Raw genomic sequence first — 17,364 nt, forward strand, 5'->3', positions numbered from 1 at the left:
TTTTTACTCAAAGTTATTTTTGTATGTGCTTTATTTTTTTATTTGTATATGAAGCTTTTTTCAACATTATTATTAGTTTCAACAACTTTGAGGACATCTATTTTATACTTAAAACATTGAATTGCAAATTATAAAATTGTTTTTGTGAATACTGTATAGCCTATACACAAAAACTATATTTTAAACATAATACCTACTATGTTTTTATTTAATAGACAGTTGTCAATCCAGAAGACATATTTATATTTTATATAATTGGATAATTGTTGGGACAAAAATAATCAATGAGAAATGTAATATATTCTTTACATATATGTATTATATTCTTTACATAATACTAAATGTAAAGAATATAATACTTTTTCAATTTATTTATTTTTCACCCGAAGCCTTTCGAAACCAAAGGTTTCATCGTCAGGCAACTCCACAAATAAATATTTACATTATTTTTTACATTTCTTTACATTTAGTAGTATTTATAAGTTTTTTCCAATTGCTCCAAGAGTCTTCAATCAATGAGAAGGTAAATAATTCATATTGCTGTTTTTAAATTACTATAATAATCAAAATCAAAAATTGTAAACAATGGAAAATTAATGAATAATGAATGAACAATGGATTAACACTGATTAAGGCAAGAATGGATTACTGTTGATGATACAGAGTCTTTGAATTCCTACTGGATTTAAGTAAGCAAGGCATTTAGTTGACTGAGCCCAACATAGTATATTATTGTGAAAACTAGAGATGTATGGGGTTTATAGCAAAGTCCTCTATTTTTGGCATTCATAATGACAGACCCTGTGCTTTTCCTGCCATTAATGATATCAGTTTGCTATGTTACATCCTCAACTTTGCATATGATACTCTGAGAAAACCCAGAGCAAATTTTATTTGATTTAACGCTACAAGCAGTACAATATCCAAGAAATGTATGTGCAAATCAAACCATCGTCAAGTGACAATACCACATATGTGGTGTATTTACATACTGACATTTTACATAACTCTTGAATAAATATTCTACAGGGTGTACATAAAGTCCTGCACAGGTATAATATTTTCTGAACGATAACAGATAAATCAACAAGATTTGGTACATCAACACTACACCTAAAAATCTACTTTTTGAAGGAACTATCAGTTTTGTGTAATATCATGGGGATGTCCCGCAAGGACGTCAGAAGGAAATCTTAAATAGGAGCATAGGTCAATATGCACATCATTTTAAAGGGCTTATCTAGCAAAGTTTAATGCCGCAAACCGCACTCAAAAAAAAAAAGATTGATGCAGTACAAAATAACGGCTGTTCAAAGGTTTTATTTAAAAATGATGTTTACTTACCAAATGTTTTCAGAGTAAATGTTCGAATTGTTCACCTCTGGTTATTTGACAGTTGGAAAGACGCAAATAAAAACTATTAAGAGAATTTTGCAGGGCAACTTGAGGAATCGTCTGACATTCTTGAAGTATTCTTTGTCTCAGTTCATTTAAATTATGAGGCTTTATTTTGTAGACGTTGTCCTTAAGGTAACCCCTAACAAAATAGTCTAATGGAGACATGCTTAAATTTAGACCCTTTCAGAATTTTTTTAACTGACGTAACAGAGATGTCATGAGTTTGTGCTGCTGAGCGTAGGGACTCTTGCGGGTTCTCAATAAATTACTGCAATACATCTAAAGAGTTGCCTTCGGTTGTCGCAGTAGCCTTCCTGACCTATGACGATCGGAAACACTTCCTATTTCCATAAAGCGTTGAACAGTTCTCCCTATAGTTGTTCTAGAAATTGGCTGCCTCTCGTGAAAGTAGTAATTAAATAAATGGCGTGCTTCCTCATGTGATCGTCTGTTGTTTCCCCAACCAACCATCATAAGAAGTGTTATATGTTCACGTTCGTCAAGCGACATAGTGTAGTTGAAGAACTACATGCAATACGACAAACAATTTTGTACTAAAGCACACTAAAAGAAAGGTTGGACAGCACTACTAAAACAAGAAAACTAGAATAGCCTACTATGAATAGACTGGCTGATAGGAAAGTCCAAACTGAGACCCAAAGATAAGAGCTTTCTAATTGTTACTGTTATCAGGTTTTCCCCGTTTTCAATATATTAGGACCAGATTTGTAACCCTTGAGGATAACTAACGTCATAATTAACTTCTGTACAGCTGACAAGCATAATGTAGTATTTCGCTGCAGTATTCGTTTGGTTGCAGTTTTGCTTTACTGGGGTTATGGCTACTAATAAAATATAACCAAGTAAAACCTTTGAACAGTCGCCATTTTGTACGGGATCAATCTTTTTGAGTGCGGTTTGCGGCATTAAACTTTGCTAGATAAGCCCTTTAAAATGATGTGCATATTGACCTATGCTCCTATTTAAGAATTCCTTCTGACTCCTTGCGGGACGTCCCCATGATATTACATAAAACTGATAGTTCCTTCAAAAAGTAGATTTTTAGGTGTAGTGTTGATGTACCAAATCTTGTTGATTTATCTGTTATCGTTCAGAAAATATTATACCCGTGCAGGACTTTATGTACACCCTGTATAACTAAAATACAATATCCATGATTAAATAGAAGAAGAATCAAACTTCTAATTGTGAATGGATTTCAAAATTGATAAAGTACACACAAAAGGTTTATTTCAAAAACTGACTCAATTATCAAGCTATTCTGGCAAAAAGATCAACACTACCAAACAAATGAATTAGTATTTGTATTAATAGTAGTAGTATTAGTATGTGTATTTGTGGGTAATTTATTAATAAGTCTTTACTCCTTTATGATGCAGGACATAAGTCTTGAGTGAATATGAAAATTATGTATAGAACAAGTAAGGACACCTTGTATAGTCTTATTGAGAACTTAATATTTAGAAAGTGTTATTAACTAATAAGACATTAACAAGAGAAATAAGGAATCTATAGGTTTTAATGTAAATTTTGAATATCTGTCCAATAGAATTGATACATTTCACAGAATTAATTGATCACTCTTGATTATATTAAAATTAACAACAACCAAATTACCAACTATCAAAATGCAACTAACATCCATTACTCAATCTGGACATATTTCCGACTGAGATAAAAACATCTGAATCAAAGACAATCCAAAGCATGACGTCTCAAGATGTTATTAACAAGAACCAGTCAATAGAATTCGCTAGTGTTGAGCTAAATCCTGTAAATGGTAGTTTCTAGGTCTAGCCATAGAATCACACTGTAAACTGTGTTCCAGTGAGACTTCTGTGTTTTATGCTCTGGATGGTACCACATCTATCCATTAATGTTGTATTAAAAATCACTATTTAATAGTAACATTTGTGAGTACTGTAAACTGGATCCACGTTAATTCTAAAGAGAAACATATAAATAGCTTACAAAAACCTGGTTGGCTACAATATAAATCTCAAAACAAAAACCAATTGTAGATAAATAAATCTGTAGTCTAAAAAAGAAAATTGTTTAGGAATTCACAGAAATTGTAAATGTTAACAATAATCCTTGTGAAGTTCTTGGACGATTATTGTACATTTCTATCACTTATTTGAGCCAGCACCAAGTCTGACTAATCCAACAGCCTTGTTCACATACCACGACAAATCTCTCCATGGCTGCCAACACAAATACAAATTTTCTTTCCTGTATTTCTTCCGGAAGACTCAGACATGAAACTAATCAGAATACCTTCTTTTTCAACATTTTTTTTCTTCTTTGACTTCTGACAACCAAAACCAGTTAATGAACTTCAAACTATAATTTAACCCAATAAGACTGTTCTAATTTTAAATTATCACTCTTGTTTTGTTTCTTATTACAATAAGTTTCCTCAGTAAGGCTGATTATGTATAAAGCACTAATTTTATTAATTCACCAGTAAGCTATCGATCTAAGGTGAATAAAAAGTCAATATTGTTTATAAGTGCACTCTTAACTATTTTGGCTGACTCGACGATTTTGGAGGCTAGTGACTGTTTAATCAACAAACAGTATGTAAACACCCAAAATATCGAAGTAGAATGTAGTCTTACTTTTATCCACTTCACTCATTATCTTTATTATAGTGCCTGACTTCTTAATTGTACCATTAAATCCATGCCCATTAATTTGTTTGTTTCTTTTACTTTTTCATAAATTTCTTTTAGTTTATCAATACATTTACAGTGAAACAAACCACTGTAAAAAAATTTTACTTAAAATGGTTTAATTGTTCTCAGTAATATTTTTTAACATTTGCCACAAGAATGTTAGGGCCCTTTTTTCGTCATTGCCATTAAGTAATGTACTGTATTATCTGTATACAAATTAAGTCCTGCTGTATATAAAAATATTTTTAAAATATTAAATTTAAAAATTTTTAGGAAGAAGCAAGAAGCAGATGAAAAACTATTGTTACTACAAGTTTGGAAGCAGTCTAGGAATCTACCACAACCATTTAATGTATGTGTGTGTGGTTTGCAACCAGAGATAAGAAAGCATGAAACAGCAATATTAAGAGGAATCTTTTTAGTTCAAGATTTTTTTTCTGATATAGCAATGATAATAGCAGTGTTTGTATTAATTGGAGGTAATGTCATAATATCATAACATGAACATAAACGTTAAGTAGTATAAGTCTGGCAAAGCAAAAATTACACAGTTATCCAAGAAAAGTAGCAAAGATTTTATTATTCTGTCACTTACATATCCTCCAAAGAAAAATATACCACACACTAATAGACTTAGACATTGGAAAGTCAAACAAAACTAATAATAAAATTCACTGATAATAAACTACACAAGTACTCACTTTATCCAGAAGCTAACAATATCCTATCCATATAGGTTCTATTACATCATATCACATCTAAAATTAATATTTAATCTTTCATAAATTTAACTTAAATTTTGAAAAGTTCACTTCTGCTATGTTTTTAAATCCCTATATCTATGAAAATTATATCAATATTATGAAACATTTCTACAGTGGTTTTTGTTAATAGCATTTTTGAATGTATATGAATGTAATGAATTTTTAGGTAGCTATACTATCTACATTCAAATGTTTTTCAATTAGTCCATTTATTTCATAAAGGATGAAACTTTTATTCACATTTACATGTACAGACAGATATTTTCCAAACCCCACATTTTTACTTGGGAGATGCTGAAACAAATATATCAACTGAAATGAATTTGTTTTTATGATCACTTTATTATTCTTAAATACTGCATAATGGAAAAATGTTTAAAAAATCTAAGGATTAGGTTAAAAGGACTTCATTCTGGAAAATAACAACTTTAAGGTGATTCCCTATGAAGAAACGAAAACCCTGACTTTAAATTTTCAAATGGCAACCCTCTTTATGGCATACTAAAAGGAGAAAAAAACCAATAATTTTGGCTGAAAATACTGAAAATTACAGTACAAATTTCAATTCAATACACTACAAATATTTGTAAGTAATATTCAATGTGATAAAAAAAGGTGAACTAACCGTGATCAAATAATTACAATAACAATGACAGGAAGTTTAACATTGATATACATCTGAAAGTACCTAATCCTGGACAGTAAATAATAAATAAGCAGTTTTTCTCAGGTTGAACACAGCATTCTTAAAAAAACTCTTATTTCTAACGTTAAAAAAAGGTATACAAAAGTAGACCTAAAAAAACACAACATTAAATTAATTATTGTACATTGTAATTAGTTGAAAAACAACTAAGAGAATTTAATTTTTAATGACCACGCAAAACCAAATCAATTTTCTTTGTTCTGAGTAATACTTCTTCATATAACTGAAAAAGAAGCAAATTCAAGCTAGACAACTTGTTCCAATCGTTACATACAAATTGCTAGGCATAGACTACGCATCTGTTACTGCTGTAGTTATCATATAAACTGTCGTTAGTTCTGTGATGATGAATCATAATTAAGCTTTCATTAGTTGAGCTTATGACCTTGTGACCTACTTCCTACACTCACTGTGCACTTTGCTAGCGAGCTTCTTTAACTACTTGTACAAGATTCACTATTATACAAATCATTAGTGCAATTAACACACAAAATGAGAGTATGGATAATTTGTAACTGTTTTAAATAATAAATAAATTACTTTTAACTTAACTCTTCAAGAAGTTTAACCACTCCATACAATCATCAACTACTTCGTTTACCCCAACTAGTGATGTATAAATAATGATAACTAATCTATATTACCACTAACAACCATAAATTTCTTGAAATTAGAAAAATAAGTTAACTGATCACAGGAATCATTTCATAAAAAGTTAAAACGACACGAGCTTGGTCTCATACAAGTAATGTTCTTTGATTGACTGTGATTTGAAGGGGTAACAGGATTAGAGATATTTGGATTGTTAAATGTTTCAATAAAAATAATGTAGTCATCAAAACATCATGTTATTTTTACTGTAACATTAAAAAAAATGTAATGTCTATAATCTCCTTATCGCAGCAAATAATTTGATGTGTACTTTCGCTAAGGATTCTCACCAGGTATTCAATACAAATCTCATTACAGGATTCAAAATATGTTTCCAGTCTAATGTACTTATGTGAGAACTTTTAGAACTTGTTTTTAAATTAACAACAGTTGGAGTGGGTGATAGTTAATAAATTGGGTGTATCTAAAATACAAATTTTATATTTTAAGAAAATGTTGCATACAAAATCAGCAGTGGTAGCAATTTACCAAAACCCTCTCATTCCAAAGTTAAAATACATATATGTTAGATATAATGCGGCTTGTGGAAGCAATAAATGTCTCCAAAAAAAGCCCAAAAATCTTGAAATTTGGTACAAAACTAAATACATTGGCCAGCTTTATATATTTTGTTTCAATATACCAGCCTTTCAAACTTTAAACAAATACACAACTCCTTTATTTATGAACTTTGAAAAAAGTGTTATGATATGCTTATACTATTTTCTATATCTTTTATAGTAAGCAGTTTTGTTGTATCTGTAACGATTTTCGAGATATTGATTATAAATAAATTCAATAAGAATTGCTCCATAACCAAGAATGTGAAAGGAATGCTAAATTTTTCATAACCAACAACTGGTGAAAGGAATGCTGAAACAAGTTTGGACTTAGTACAAAAATTAATTTGTATAAATATTTCAAAGTTAGTTGGCCAGTTTTGTTTGAATGTTGAGTTTAACTCTAGTTTACCTTTCTCTTAATGCAGCGTGTGGAATCTGGAGCTAAACTCAACAATCAATAAATCAACCCTTTTTCCGTGGTTACGTTGCCTGCAGCTCGGTATGTCATTTTGTTTCATTGTAGTAGCCATTAAATTTTTTTTTATTCCCAACAATTTATGGACCTAGACAAAATAAAATAGGTATTTTATGTTTAGGTGCATATAGCATTTCCTAAAAATTTTGTCACAAACGTTTTTATCACAAATGGTTTTTGTTATAGTGAGTAGGCTGCAGCTAAATTCAATAAGAAATAAATTATTGATATTTCAGTTTTCAAAGAATCTACCTACTTCTTATGACTCAGTCGAAGGATTATCAATAAGTGCCTACAATTTTTTATGCTCAATTTGTAGCTTTCACTTCTTGATGGGCATTACTACTGTATTTATAACACAATTTGCAAACATATTTTATTGTAATTATAAACAAATGAAGATCACACATTAGGATTAACTTTCAATGGAATTATTGCTCCAAGAACACAAATGGATTATAACAAAAGTACAAATATACCTAAATAACATTACCCATTAAAATGTATGTGGAGATCTGGCAACAAGTCTCCATAACAATGATGGAGTAAAATATCTTACACATAATAGCCTAACAAAGCTCCCTGTCAATGATATGATCTCAAAATCTAATGAAACAGAAGGCTTAAACAAGCCATTCTGATTTGCTGAAGGTTTTTTCATTACAGATTTGTTTATGAAACCCAGTTAAAAATATTATACTTGTAATAAATCAGATGGCTTAAACAGGCCACACAGGATTTTATAAAAAAATGTAATTACTAACTTGTTGATCAAACCAGGTTATAAAAAATAGATTATTTCTAATAAAACAGAAGACTTGCAGCTTGGTCATGCATAAATTTCTGCTGATAGGCTTCTTAAATCAAACCCATTTAGAAATATTTTACTTCTATTGTATTGATATCTTCACAAAGCCCTTAGAGGCTAGTTGCAGAATTTTCATAATAGGCCTGTTGAAGACTCTTTACAATGAGCTAGTTGCAGGTTTTTATCTGACAAGCTTGCTAAAAAACCCCGTCAGAAATATTTTACTTTTTTATGTGTGTATGGAAATATGAACAAAAACTGTACAGTAATAGGATGCCACAATGGTTAGAATCAACACAGAGACTTCCAGTTTCAACATTCTTCTTCTGATATAAACATTGTCAAAATTAGATACAACCAAGCGTAAACTTTTATTTAATATGTCGAGTTGTAACAAACATGTTATAACAAACTCAGGATTTCATTGCAACATTTGGCTAGGAACAATTTCATAACCACCCTTACAGCCCCAATGTAGCACCCAGTAACTAACATGTGTTTTGCAACCGAAGAAGCATCTTAAGGATCACCACCATGATAGCTAAAACATAAATGATTATGTTACAGTTGCTTTTAAATCAGGCAGTTAACTTCTATGACAATGGTACAGAATACAAAAGGTTGTTTCTCAATAAGACAAATGTCTTAGTATTGATATTGATTATGTAGAATAGTAGATAAAAGCACAAAAATGAAATTCTTCATACAAAAATGAAATTGTTTCTAAAAATGTTCATTTTTTAATATTTTAAAACAGTACTAACTTTGAAAAATAGGCCTCGGTTATACTTGTGTATGTGTGTGTGTGTGTGTGTGTGTGTGTGTGTGTGTGTGTGTGTGTGTGTGTGTGTGTGTGTGTGTATGTGCGCGCCCCCGTGCGCATGTACGTGTGATATAAAATATATTTTATTTTATTGGTAATAAACCAAGATCTAAAATAAAAGGTAAAAAACAATGTTATCCCATTGCTTATAACAAAGGTTATTTACTACAGTAATGATTTATATTGCTCGAACAGGTCTACTATATAGCCTCCCTTGGAATACCTCCTTTAGGTATCCCCCAATACAAAATAATGAAATGTTACCTTATATTTTTCCTGTTTTCAAATGCTGATCAAAGTGTGTCACATTATTCCAAAACCAAACAGAATCTTGAAAGCTAGATTAACCTGGAACATAATACAAAAATGTTGAAAATCCATTAACCTGGTGAACCAGAAGTCTGAGAATACAAAGACAGGAGATTTAGATTTTAATTACATGTTACCAAAGTGTAACATTAATTTACATAATAATTTATTAGTTCTACATTTTATATAACTGAATAACTTATGTGAATAGTTTATATACAAGTATTAATGCTACTAATAAAACTAGGTTTGAAATTTTTTAGAAAACATAACTCATAACTAATTGTTTTGAAAATACTTTTGTACTAAATTTTAATATAAATATTTTGATAACATTGAAATCTTTTACCAACGCATTCATTGTGACAAAATGGGCTAATGATGTACCTGATATGTAATAAAATTCAACTTAAAATTTTATTTAATTATTAAATAATCTTTTTATTTAGCAGTTTGTTTGAAGCAAGTACAGTGAACCAGAAAAAATAAAACTAATAATTTTTTGTATGAAAAGTCTTGAAAAACATCACAAAATGAAAAGTGGAATAAAGTATTCAATGATAAGAGTTGTTAAAAGGCAAATCATTACTTTTTCATAGCCAAAGTTGTTCAATCAAAAAGTTTAAAATTAACAGACAACAACTTCAAGATGCTTATATTTTACATATCAATGGCCCACCAGAATTGATAGTTATTATAAATTAAAGAAGTTCGAACATATTGCTAGATTAAAATTTGATCATGCCAGGGGCTTTATCGTTGCTGTTGGCAATCCTGAAATTGATTTAAACAAAACATGTTCTAGAGTGTGTAAAATAAAACATTAAACAATTTCGAACTTCAATTCAGGTAATATTTAAATGACAACAATATTTCTTTACTTTGATTGTGGACTTACAGGTTTTTTAAACATTTGGGTAAACTATGTTATAAAACAAGTTAAATGGGTTATTCCACGACCTCAGATATATCAGAAGTTCACCACCAAACAGTTGAAAGTTCATTATTTTATTTTTAAATGTAGGACAACTATTGAACATGTTTAGATAAGCATCTAATTTTGTATATGTTTTATACAATTTTGGTTGAAACATACCTGAGAAGTTTAACAGTAACAGGGAGGAAAATTTAATCACTTTTAAGAATTATAATATTTCTAAATGGTAAAATCAGCAATCTAAAGGTTTTGTCTTTTATCTTATTTTTGATAGTACTACTAATATTGGTATTTATTAATAAAACAAGTCACTAATAGAAGATTAGCGCAAACAACGAAAGCGATGAGAACTACTACTAAAACTATTACAAATTAGCCATTTAAAGAGATGGCCAGTAGGCATTCATGGTCACTTCTCACTGTCTCTTTTGCCAGAAGCGTGGGAAGTGAGGTCTATATTATATTTATCAACCCCCACGGGTGGCAAATGGACTCATTCCGAAAAATTACGAAGCATGAGTCTTGTGTTCTACTATATGTCAGCTATTACAGTTAAAATATCAAAACAAAATTTAACTATGATTTACTGTTCAACTATGAGGATACTTTCATTTAACACAACTTAAAATATACCTTAAATATTTGTATCAATGGGGGGGGGGGTTTAAATGTACTCCACGTATAATACACCATTTTACTGTTCCAACCATGCTCTTGGTTCTGTAGTTGGAGGATTAACAGGATTCTACTGTATAAATAAATTTAAAAATTAATTTATTCAACATTCAGAGTGTTTCACTTGCAGTGCCACATTAGCTAAAACTGATTTGTAAAAAATGTCAATTTATCAAGGCTTAGGCTGCCTATATTAACACCTTCACTCCTGGTGTAAACACTGAATGTTTACTACTCTAAACACTGAATGGCTACTCTTAATCAGGTTCTGTACCATAAGGCGTCTAATAGGGTTACCCTAAATTTGTTCATAGTTTTCTGACTTTTTGCTTCAACTTTCATTAAGTTCAAAACTTTAAAACCTGTAGCGCATTAGTCAATTGGAAATAGAACTAAAGTATTCAATTGAATAATCTATCGATTACAAATATCTACACTACTAAATATCAAAACATTTGGCCAATAGATATTCATAATTAATGCTGCTTAATTGACCAGCATTTTTTTTTTTTTTTTTTTTTTTTTTTTTTTTTTTTTTTTTTTTTACAGAACAACAATATTGTTTAGTAAATGTAATTTGCTTTTATATTATTGTTCCATCTTAATTCTAGGTTAAATCATGTGTATGGTGTTTGATTAATGGCTAGTTGCAGGGACAATGGGTATGTACATGTGTTATTTGTATCACAAGGGGAAAGATATGGTATTTCCTACAAAATAATAATAAGTAATTAAATTTTACATTTTATAAAATAATATACAATAGCTTAGATTGTTTTTTATTCATCATTAAATTATTAATTTGAAAGATATAAAAACAGACGAACTATAACGAAATTTAATTTCAGTAAGTTATTTAAATTGAGGATTCGTTACTCACGAATATTGATGATTAAATAATAAAGAATATCGAAGATTTGATAATCATGAATATCGATGATTTGATAGTCTTGGTGGCTGCTTATTATACTGCAGCTTTTTAAGAATTAGCATTTGAGATAAGCATTCGACAATATTATAGGGTAGAAGGTATTAGATGGAGGTCACTATTTTTGTAAGTTTTTCTGGTACTTTCTGATTAAATGGAGGCGAACTGTTTAAAGATTAAAAAAGTAGGTATAAACTATGATAACACAAAAACTATACCTTTATTAAGTATTTTAAAAAAGGCGAAAGACATATTAGTTCTGAAGGAAAAACCAGTCTGGGAATGCAAGAATGCTCTGGCAGAGCTATCTACAGAGCAACACTTGGTTGGGTGCCGAGCCATGAGGGTATTCATGGAAATGAAAAAGGAGATATCCTCGCCAAAAAGGGAGCAGAGTCCATTATGGGATTAAGAAAATCTAAAATGTTTATCTCTCCTTATGCTAAAGGGTGGGCATCTCTCCTAGATCAGAGTAAGGAGGATATAAGAATGATATTAGGGATGTTGATAGGACATGGCCTCCTAAGGAAACATCTTATGAAGGTGGGGCCTCAGCCAGACTGACGAATGCAGACTCTGTGGAGAAGAGGAGGAATCAGCGAAACATATTTGGCTAAATTGTTCTGCCATATCAAAAATTAGGAAAAGATTCCTGGGAGCATATTTCCTCAACCCCAAGGACATCAGAGAACAGGAGCCCTCAAATCTGATCGGCTTCTGTAAAAGTCTCAGATTCTGAGGACAAAAATATAAGTAAGGGAGGCGCAAATGTCCTTTTTAGGACTAAGCGCGGAGACAATCCGTCTTTTTCCCTCAGGATAAAAAGTATTTTACAAAATTGTAAACACACATTTATATTTGAGTATTCCAAAACTCAACAAGGTCGGTTATAGTAAGTGTGATGAAAGGGTTGTTGCCAACCGCCAAGCGCCACATGCATTCAGCATGATAGAAATCTAAATAATGGCAAGCAGCGCCCCAATGTTGTTTATTTTGCCAAGAATCAAGAATCAAGGGATCAATGCCACTTTGCTGATCCCCACATCCTCTCTACATGTTATGTGTGTACACCTGTATCTAGGTCCACAAAATTGTACTTATGGTTAACTTTTAAATGTTCATAGCCTGTGTTTTCTACAACCTCTTTGTTATAACCTTTCCAACAATCGGATATAATTATTAGCCCGGCTCGATGTGTAGTTGTATCTGCTCAAACAATGCCCTCAGCATTTCGATGAGGACTGTAACCAAAAAGACATTCTCAGGTTTCCCGGAATAAACCACCAAAAACCCATTGTTGGGATAGAACCCAGACAGTATTGTTTTTAAACAAACTTTCATCTACAAATAATTTCATCATCCTCACTCATTGCACTATCTACAAATCACTAGAACAAGTGTACAGTATGAATACAAACATAACAATGAGCTACAGAGTTAGGTTATGTATGATAAACCGAGACACGAATCAAGTACAATCTGATAAGAGCACTGCAGTTACGCCAGTTAATGACCTTTGACTTCACATACTTTTACTGATTTGACTGTCCGAGCAGATAAAAATTCCTATAACGTGATAATTGTGTACAGATGATAAACAAATATATTCCACAATATTTATTGTGTAACTGCCCACCCAAAGTTGCTAAATACTGTTTATTATTGGTGGCCTCCGTTTAATGAGAAAGTACCGTTTTTCTTATTTGAGTCTAAAAACCTCCATTAGAATGAACAGAGTTTACTTAACCACCTTAAATGTCATGAGTATAATATAAGTAGATAAAAAAAAAAAGGTACTTTGGGATTATACCGACCACACCAGTATGAAGAACACAAAAATAGAAATTTATAGAAACAAACATGATAGAACGAAAAAAACAACTCTTCAATTACAAAATTACAAACTTACAAGCATTTCCAGGTATTGTGATCGGTATTGTTGTCGCTGTTATCTTATCTTTCTCGAGAATCCTGATTACGGCAGGGCCGCGCGGCATCACGTGATTTGCACGGTACATCATTGCCTTTCCATTACAATTCAATTTATATTTCTGATTAGCCCCTCTAGAATTTGATATTTTACTGATAGGTACTATCTCGAGGGATGTTTTTCTTTCGTCGACATCAGCGCGGGGCAGCACCGAAGGTGCTGCCGAAGCCCGCGCTGATGGCCGGAGGCACTCGCATTTTGGGTGGCGGAATGTGATCAAGAATAAAAACAAGTTTTGAGTGTTTTTTTAATAAAAAGTTTAGTTTGGTAAATGTTTGTTTTTGTTGAATTTTTTGTGTTTGGAGAAATGTAGAGGTAAAACACGGAAGTACAACAAAGCGATGCACCAGCTGAACGGGCGGCGAGACTCTGCAATCACGTTATCTACTAGACGCTCGACTTTGACCTCTGTCTGAGGATGGGGAGGTGTTTGCGATAAGACAATTCCTGTTTTATATTGACGAAATATTGTTCTACGCTAATCTAGTAATCAGTAGAAACGAAATGTGAAATAACGATTCATGTCTGGGTGTGGTCGGTATAATCCCAAAGTACCAAAAAAAAAATATATATATATATATATATATGTGTGTGTGTATGTGTGTGCGCACATGCATGTGTTACACTACATGTGGCACTTGTAAAGCACCACCAAGAGAAAAGGAGGTTATACTGTTCACTAATAAAGTTTCAGACTTAGATTTGTTAGGTTATGCTTGATGAAAGAATATGTAGAGTAGAAGAAGTCAAGGTTAGACGGTATGATGTTCCCACGATGTTGAATCCTCAGTAAGATGGAGTTGACAATGTAGGAGGTAGAGGCTGTAGGTTTGGCAAACAGGGTGACAGATCTCGTACGTTTGCAAAGATGGTGACCCATCCGATGACGTCATCACGAGGTTAAATCATGGTCACAAAAGGTCACATGACGCTCGACGTCGATGTACAACATGGAAATATTACTCCTCACGTGAACAGTTATTCCATTTTTTATGTTCTAGAACTTCGTTATTTCTCATTTCCACCCCATCAAACCTTATATTTTTTTGTTCTATAGGACGATTCCAATAATTTAATGACGCAAAACTCGGATTTTGCCGCTCCGGCCGTTTATATGATAATTACCAGTTTATCTAATATGTTTTAACTTAAGTAAATTTTGTTATGTTATTGTTAAATTTATTTTATTAAAAGTCGTATTACTCTTGTTGTTAATGAATAATATAAAAACAATCAAATGATGCGTGAAGGCCGCTTATTAAAGTCTAACCAGAACCATTTTAACAAATTTTGAAAGCAGCTATGCACTGCACTTGGTATGTTAGTGAAAGAGCTAAAAGGATGTGTCATTTGTATAAAGGCAGATTTATGTGTATCTTGGGTAATCAGCTAGTCTGGTTACATTTAATACACACATAATATATTACATTGTTATTTTCACAACCTGTAATCAAGTATTGGATTAAAAAAATAACTTCACTGTGGTGACAACTGCATAATTTATGGAAATGTGGTAATACTGATTTGAACAACTAGACTGAAATAATAATGTTAGATTTAAAGACTTAAATATTCATATATAAATTAATAAGAGACATTTTAATTTCCGGCTGTCTTAATTAGCACTGGTTACAAAGAAAGTTAGAAATGAAAAGAATACATAATGCAATAAAAGCACACATTGAATTAAATAGATCACCTTTTCAGGATCTTCAATAATAAAGTATTGTAATGTATAAAAAAGAAACTTACATTACAAATGTTATCAGCAATTTACAACTTATTGTAAATCAAACTAGAAAACTGTTTTAATAAACAAATACACACATCTTACACAAAGTACAAAACAATCACTAATATTACTGATCAACGAAACGTCTATCGAATCGGTCTGTAAAAACTAAACAGATGTCTTTGTTATTGAGTCAAACAGCTGATCTAATTGTCAAATGTCAAACATTCAATTTTATTGAAGTCGCATAACCAACACATTGATCACTGAAAACTAAATTTATGCTATTCTGTTATATTTAATGTTATAATTTATACGTGATTTGTTATAAATCGTAAACACAATTATGTTTTGGACACAGAATGCATTTATAAGCATAAACTGCTTAAAACCTTCATCATAGTCTAAGTTTTATTTTTTATTATTTCCAAAAATAATATAAACATTGCAGAATTTCTAGAGAGGTCATGATACTTAGCAAATACATGTATATTTTTCCTGTTTTTAATTTAAACTCAATTAAAATGCACTTGGTGTTAAAAGAAAAAGAACATTTGAATAAAAGAAGTGTCATCATTTATAAAAATGGTCATTTTTTAATCATTGAGCTCTATTGAAGGACGGTCTGTACAACCAGCTCAGTGGAAATCTTGATGAATGGACCCTGAATGAAATCTTGGTGGACCCTTACCTCTAAAGCAAACTTTTTTATCACTGCCTGGTTTTAACAAGGGAAACATGACATGACTATTCAATATCCTGGATAATTCTGCACCTTCCGATTTTCCAAATACTGTTATGCATTCTTTATTTGAAGTGTATTTTTGACGATGGAAAAATTGTGAAGGAAACAGGATTTTCCGAACATTTGCCATCGTTCACTGTTATGTAGTTTTAAAATTATCCTTTTACTTTTCTAGGGCAATTGCTTAATAATACCATCTGTGTCTTGTAATATGTCCTTGTTCTATTACTTGCAAGAACGATGTCCCGTTATGTCACGTTCCCTCATGCTAAAAGGTTTACTTATTTTTTCAGTTTCATTGATTGAGTTAGCAACGATTGGAACTCATATTTAGTTACATTCTGGACCCGGGCTGAACAATGTTATCATGAATGTTATGAAGCCTCCGCCTGTTTTATTATATTGAATACGAATACGGGTTTTGCACATAGTACCTAATTTTCCTCTGAAAACTTATAATAATTATCCAGGCATTAAATTAATTTTGATTGTGTAAATTAGAACACAAAGCTTTCCATGATAATATATTTGCTTCTTTAATAACTTCTTTTGACTTGGAAGCATACAAAATACAACTATTGTAGTTTCCAAGCTTCACTTTTACCTTATTTTTTAAAGTGGGTCTTCTCAGTGTCACTGATTTTTCTCATTCGTTCGACCACCATGATTTGGGCTTAAACACCTAATTAAGTTTATTTGTTTACTAGAAGGAATGGCTTTATTTATAGCAGTTTCGAATATACTCTGAAATCGTTCTTAAAGAAACCAAGTATCATCTAGACTAAAACCAGAATCATGTGGTATTATACCACTTTTATAAACTGATATTTACATTAGTCCACCCATTTCGTATTTCTTCTCGTTCGTATATGATCGTTTCCATGGCTGTAGCATGGAACTTCACTTTCCAAGATGATATAGCATTGGCGTTGCAGAAGCTAGATCAAATACATTTGAATTTCATAAAGTTGTAGGTAATGTAGTATGTACCTTGATTTATTTAAATAAATCCATTGTTGCTTATGATGCTAGAAACCTCTTTTTCGAGAACAAGATGTCACAAACCCCAGGTAATATTATGAGCATTGAAATCATCTCAAATCAGTTCAAGTTATTATCACCTTTACTTGCAAATATCTTCACCCAAACTTGCGGGTTCAC

The 17,364-nt window shown here is 31.4% G+C and overlaps 1 protein-coding gene across 3 annotated transcripts in view; it reads right to left on the bottom strand.

Moving 5' to 3' along the window:
* Nucleotides 1–15,644, bottom strand: part of LOC124354410 (testis-expressed protein 2) — a 91,163-nt gene extending 75,519 nt beyond the window's left edge. For all 3 annotated transcript variants that reach the window (XM_046804842.1, XM_046804843.1, XM_046804841.1), the window contains exons 1-2: nucleotides 15,479–15,644; nucleotides 9,152–9,235 (exon numbers count right to left, since the gene is read on the bottom strand). The gene's annotated coding sequence lies outside the window, so the exon portion shown is untranslated. The remainder of the gene's footprint in view (nucleotides 1–9,151; nucleotides 9,236–15,478) is intronic.
* Between the last annotated feature and the right edge of the window lie 1,720 nt (nucleotides 15,645–17,364).

The sequence above is a fragment of the Homalodisca vitripennis genome, chromosome 2 (genome assembly GCF_021130785.1).
Source record: "Homalodisca vitripennis isolate AUS2020 chromosome 2, UT_GWSS_2.1, whole genome shotgun sequence".
Classification (NCBI taxonomy): Eukaryota; Metazoa; Arthropoda; class Insecta; order Hemiptera; family Cicadellidae; genus Homalodisca; species Homalodisca vitripennis.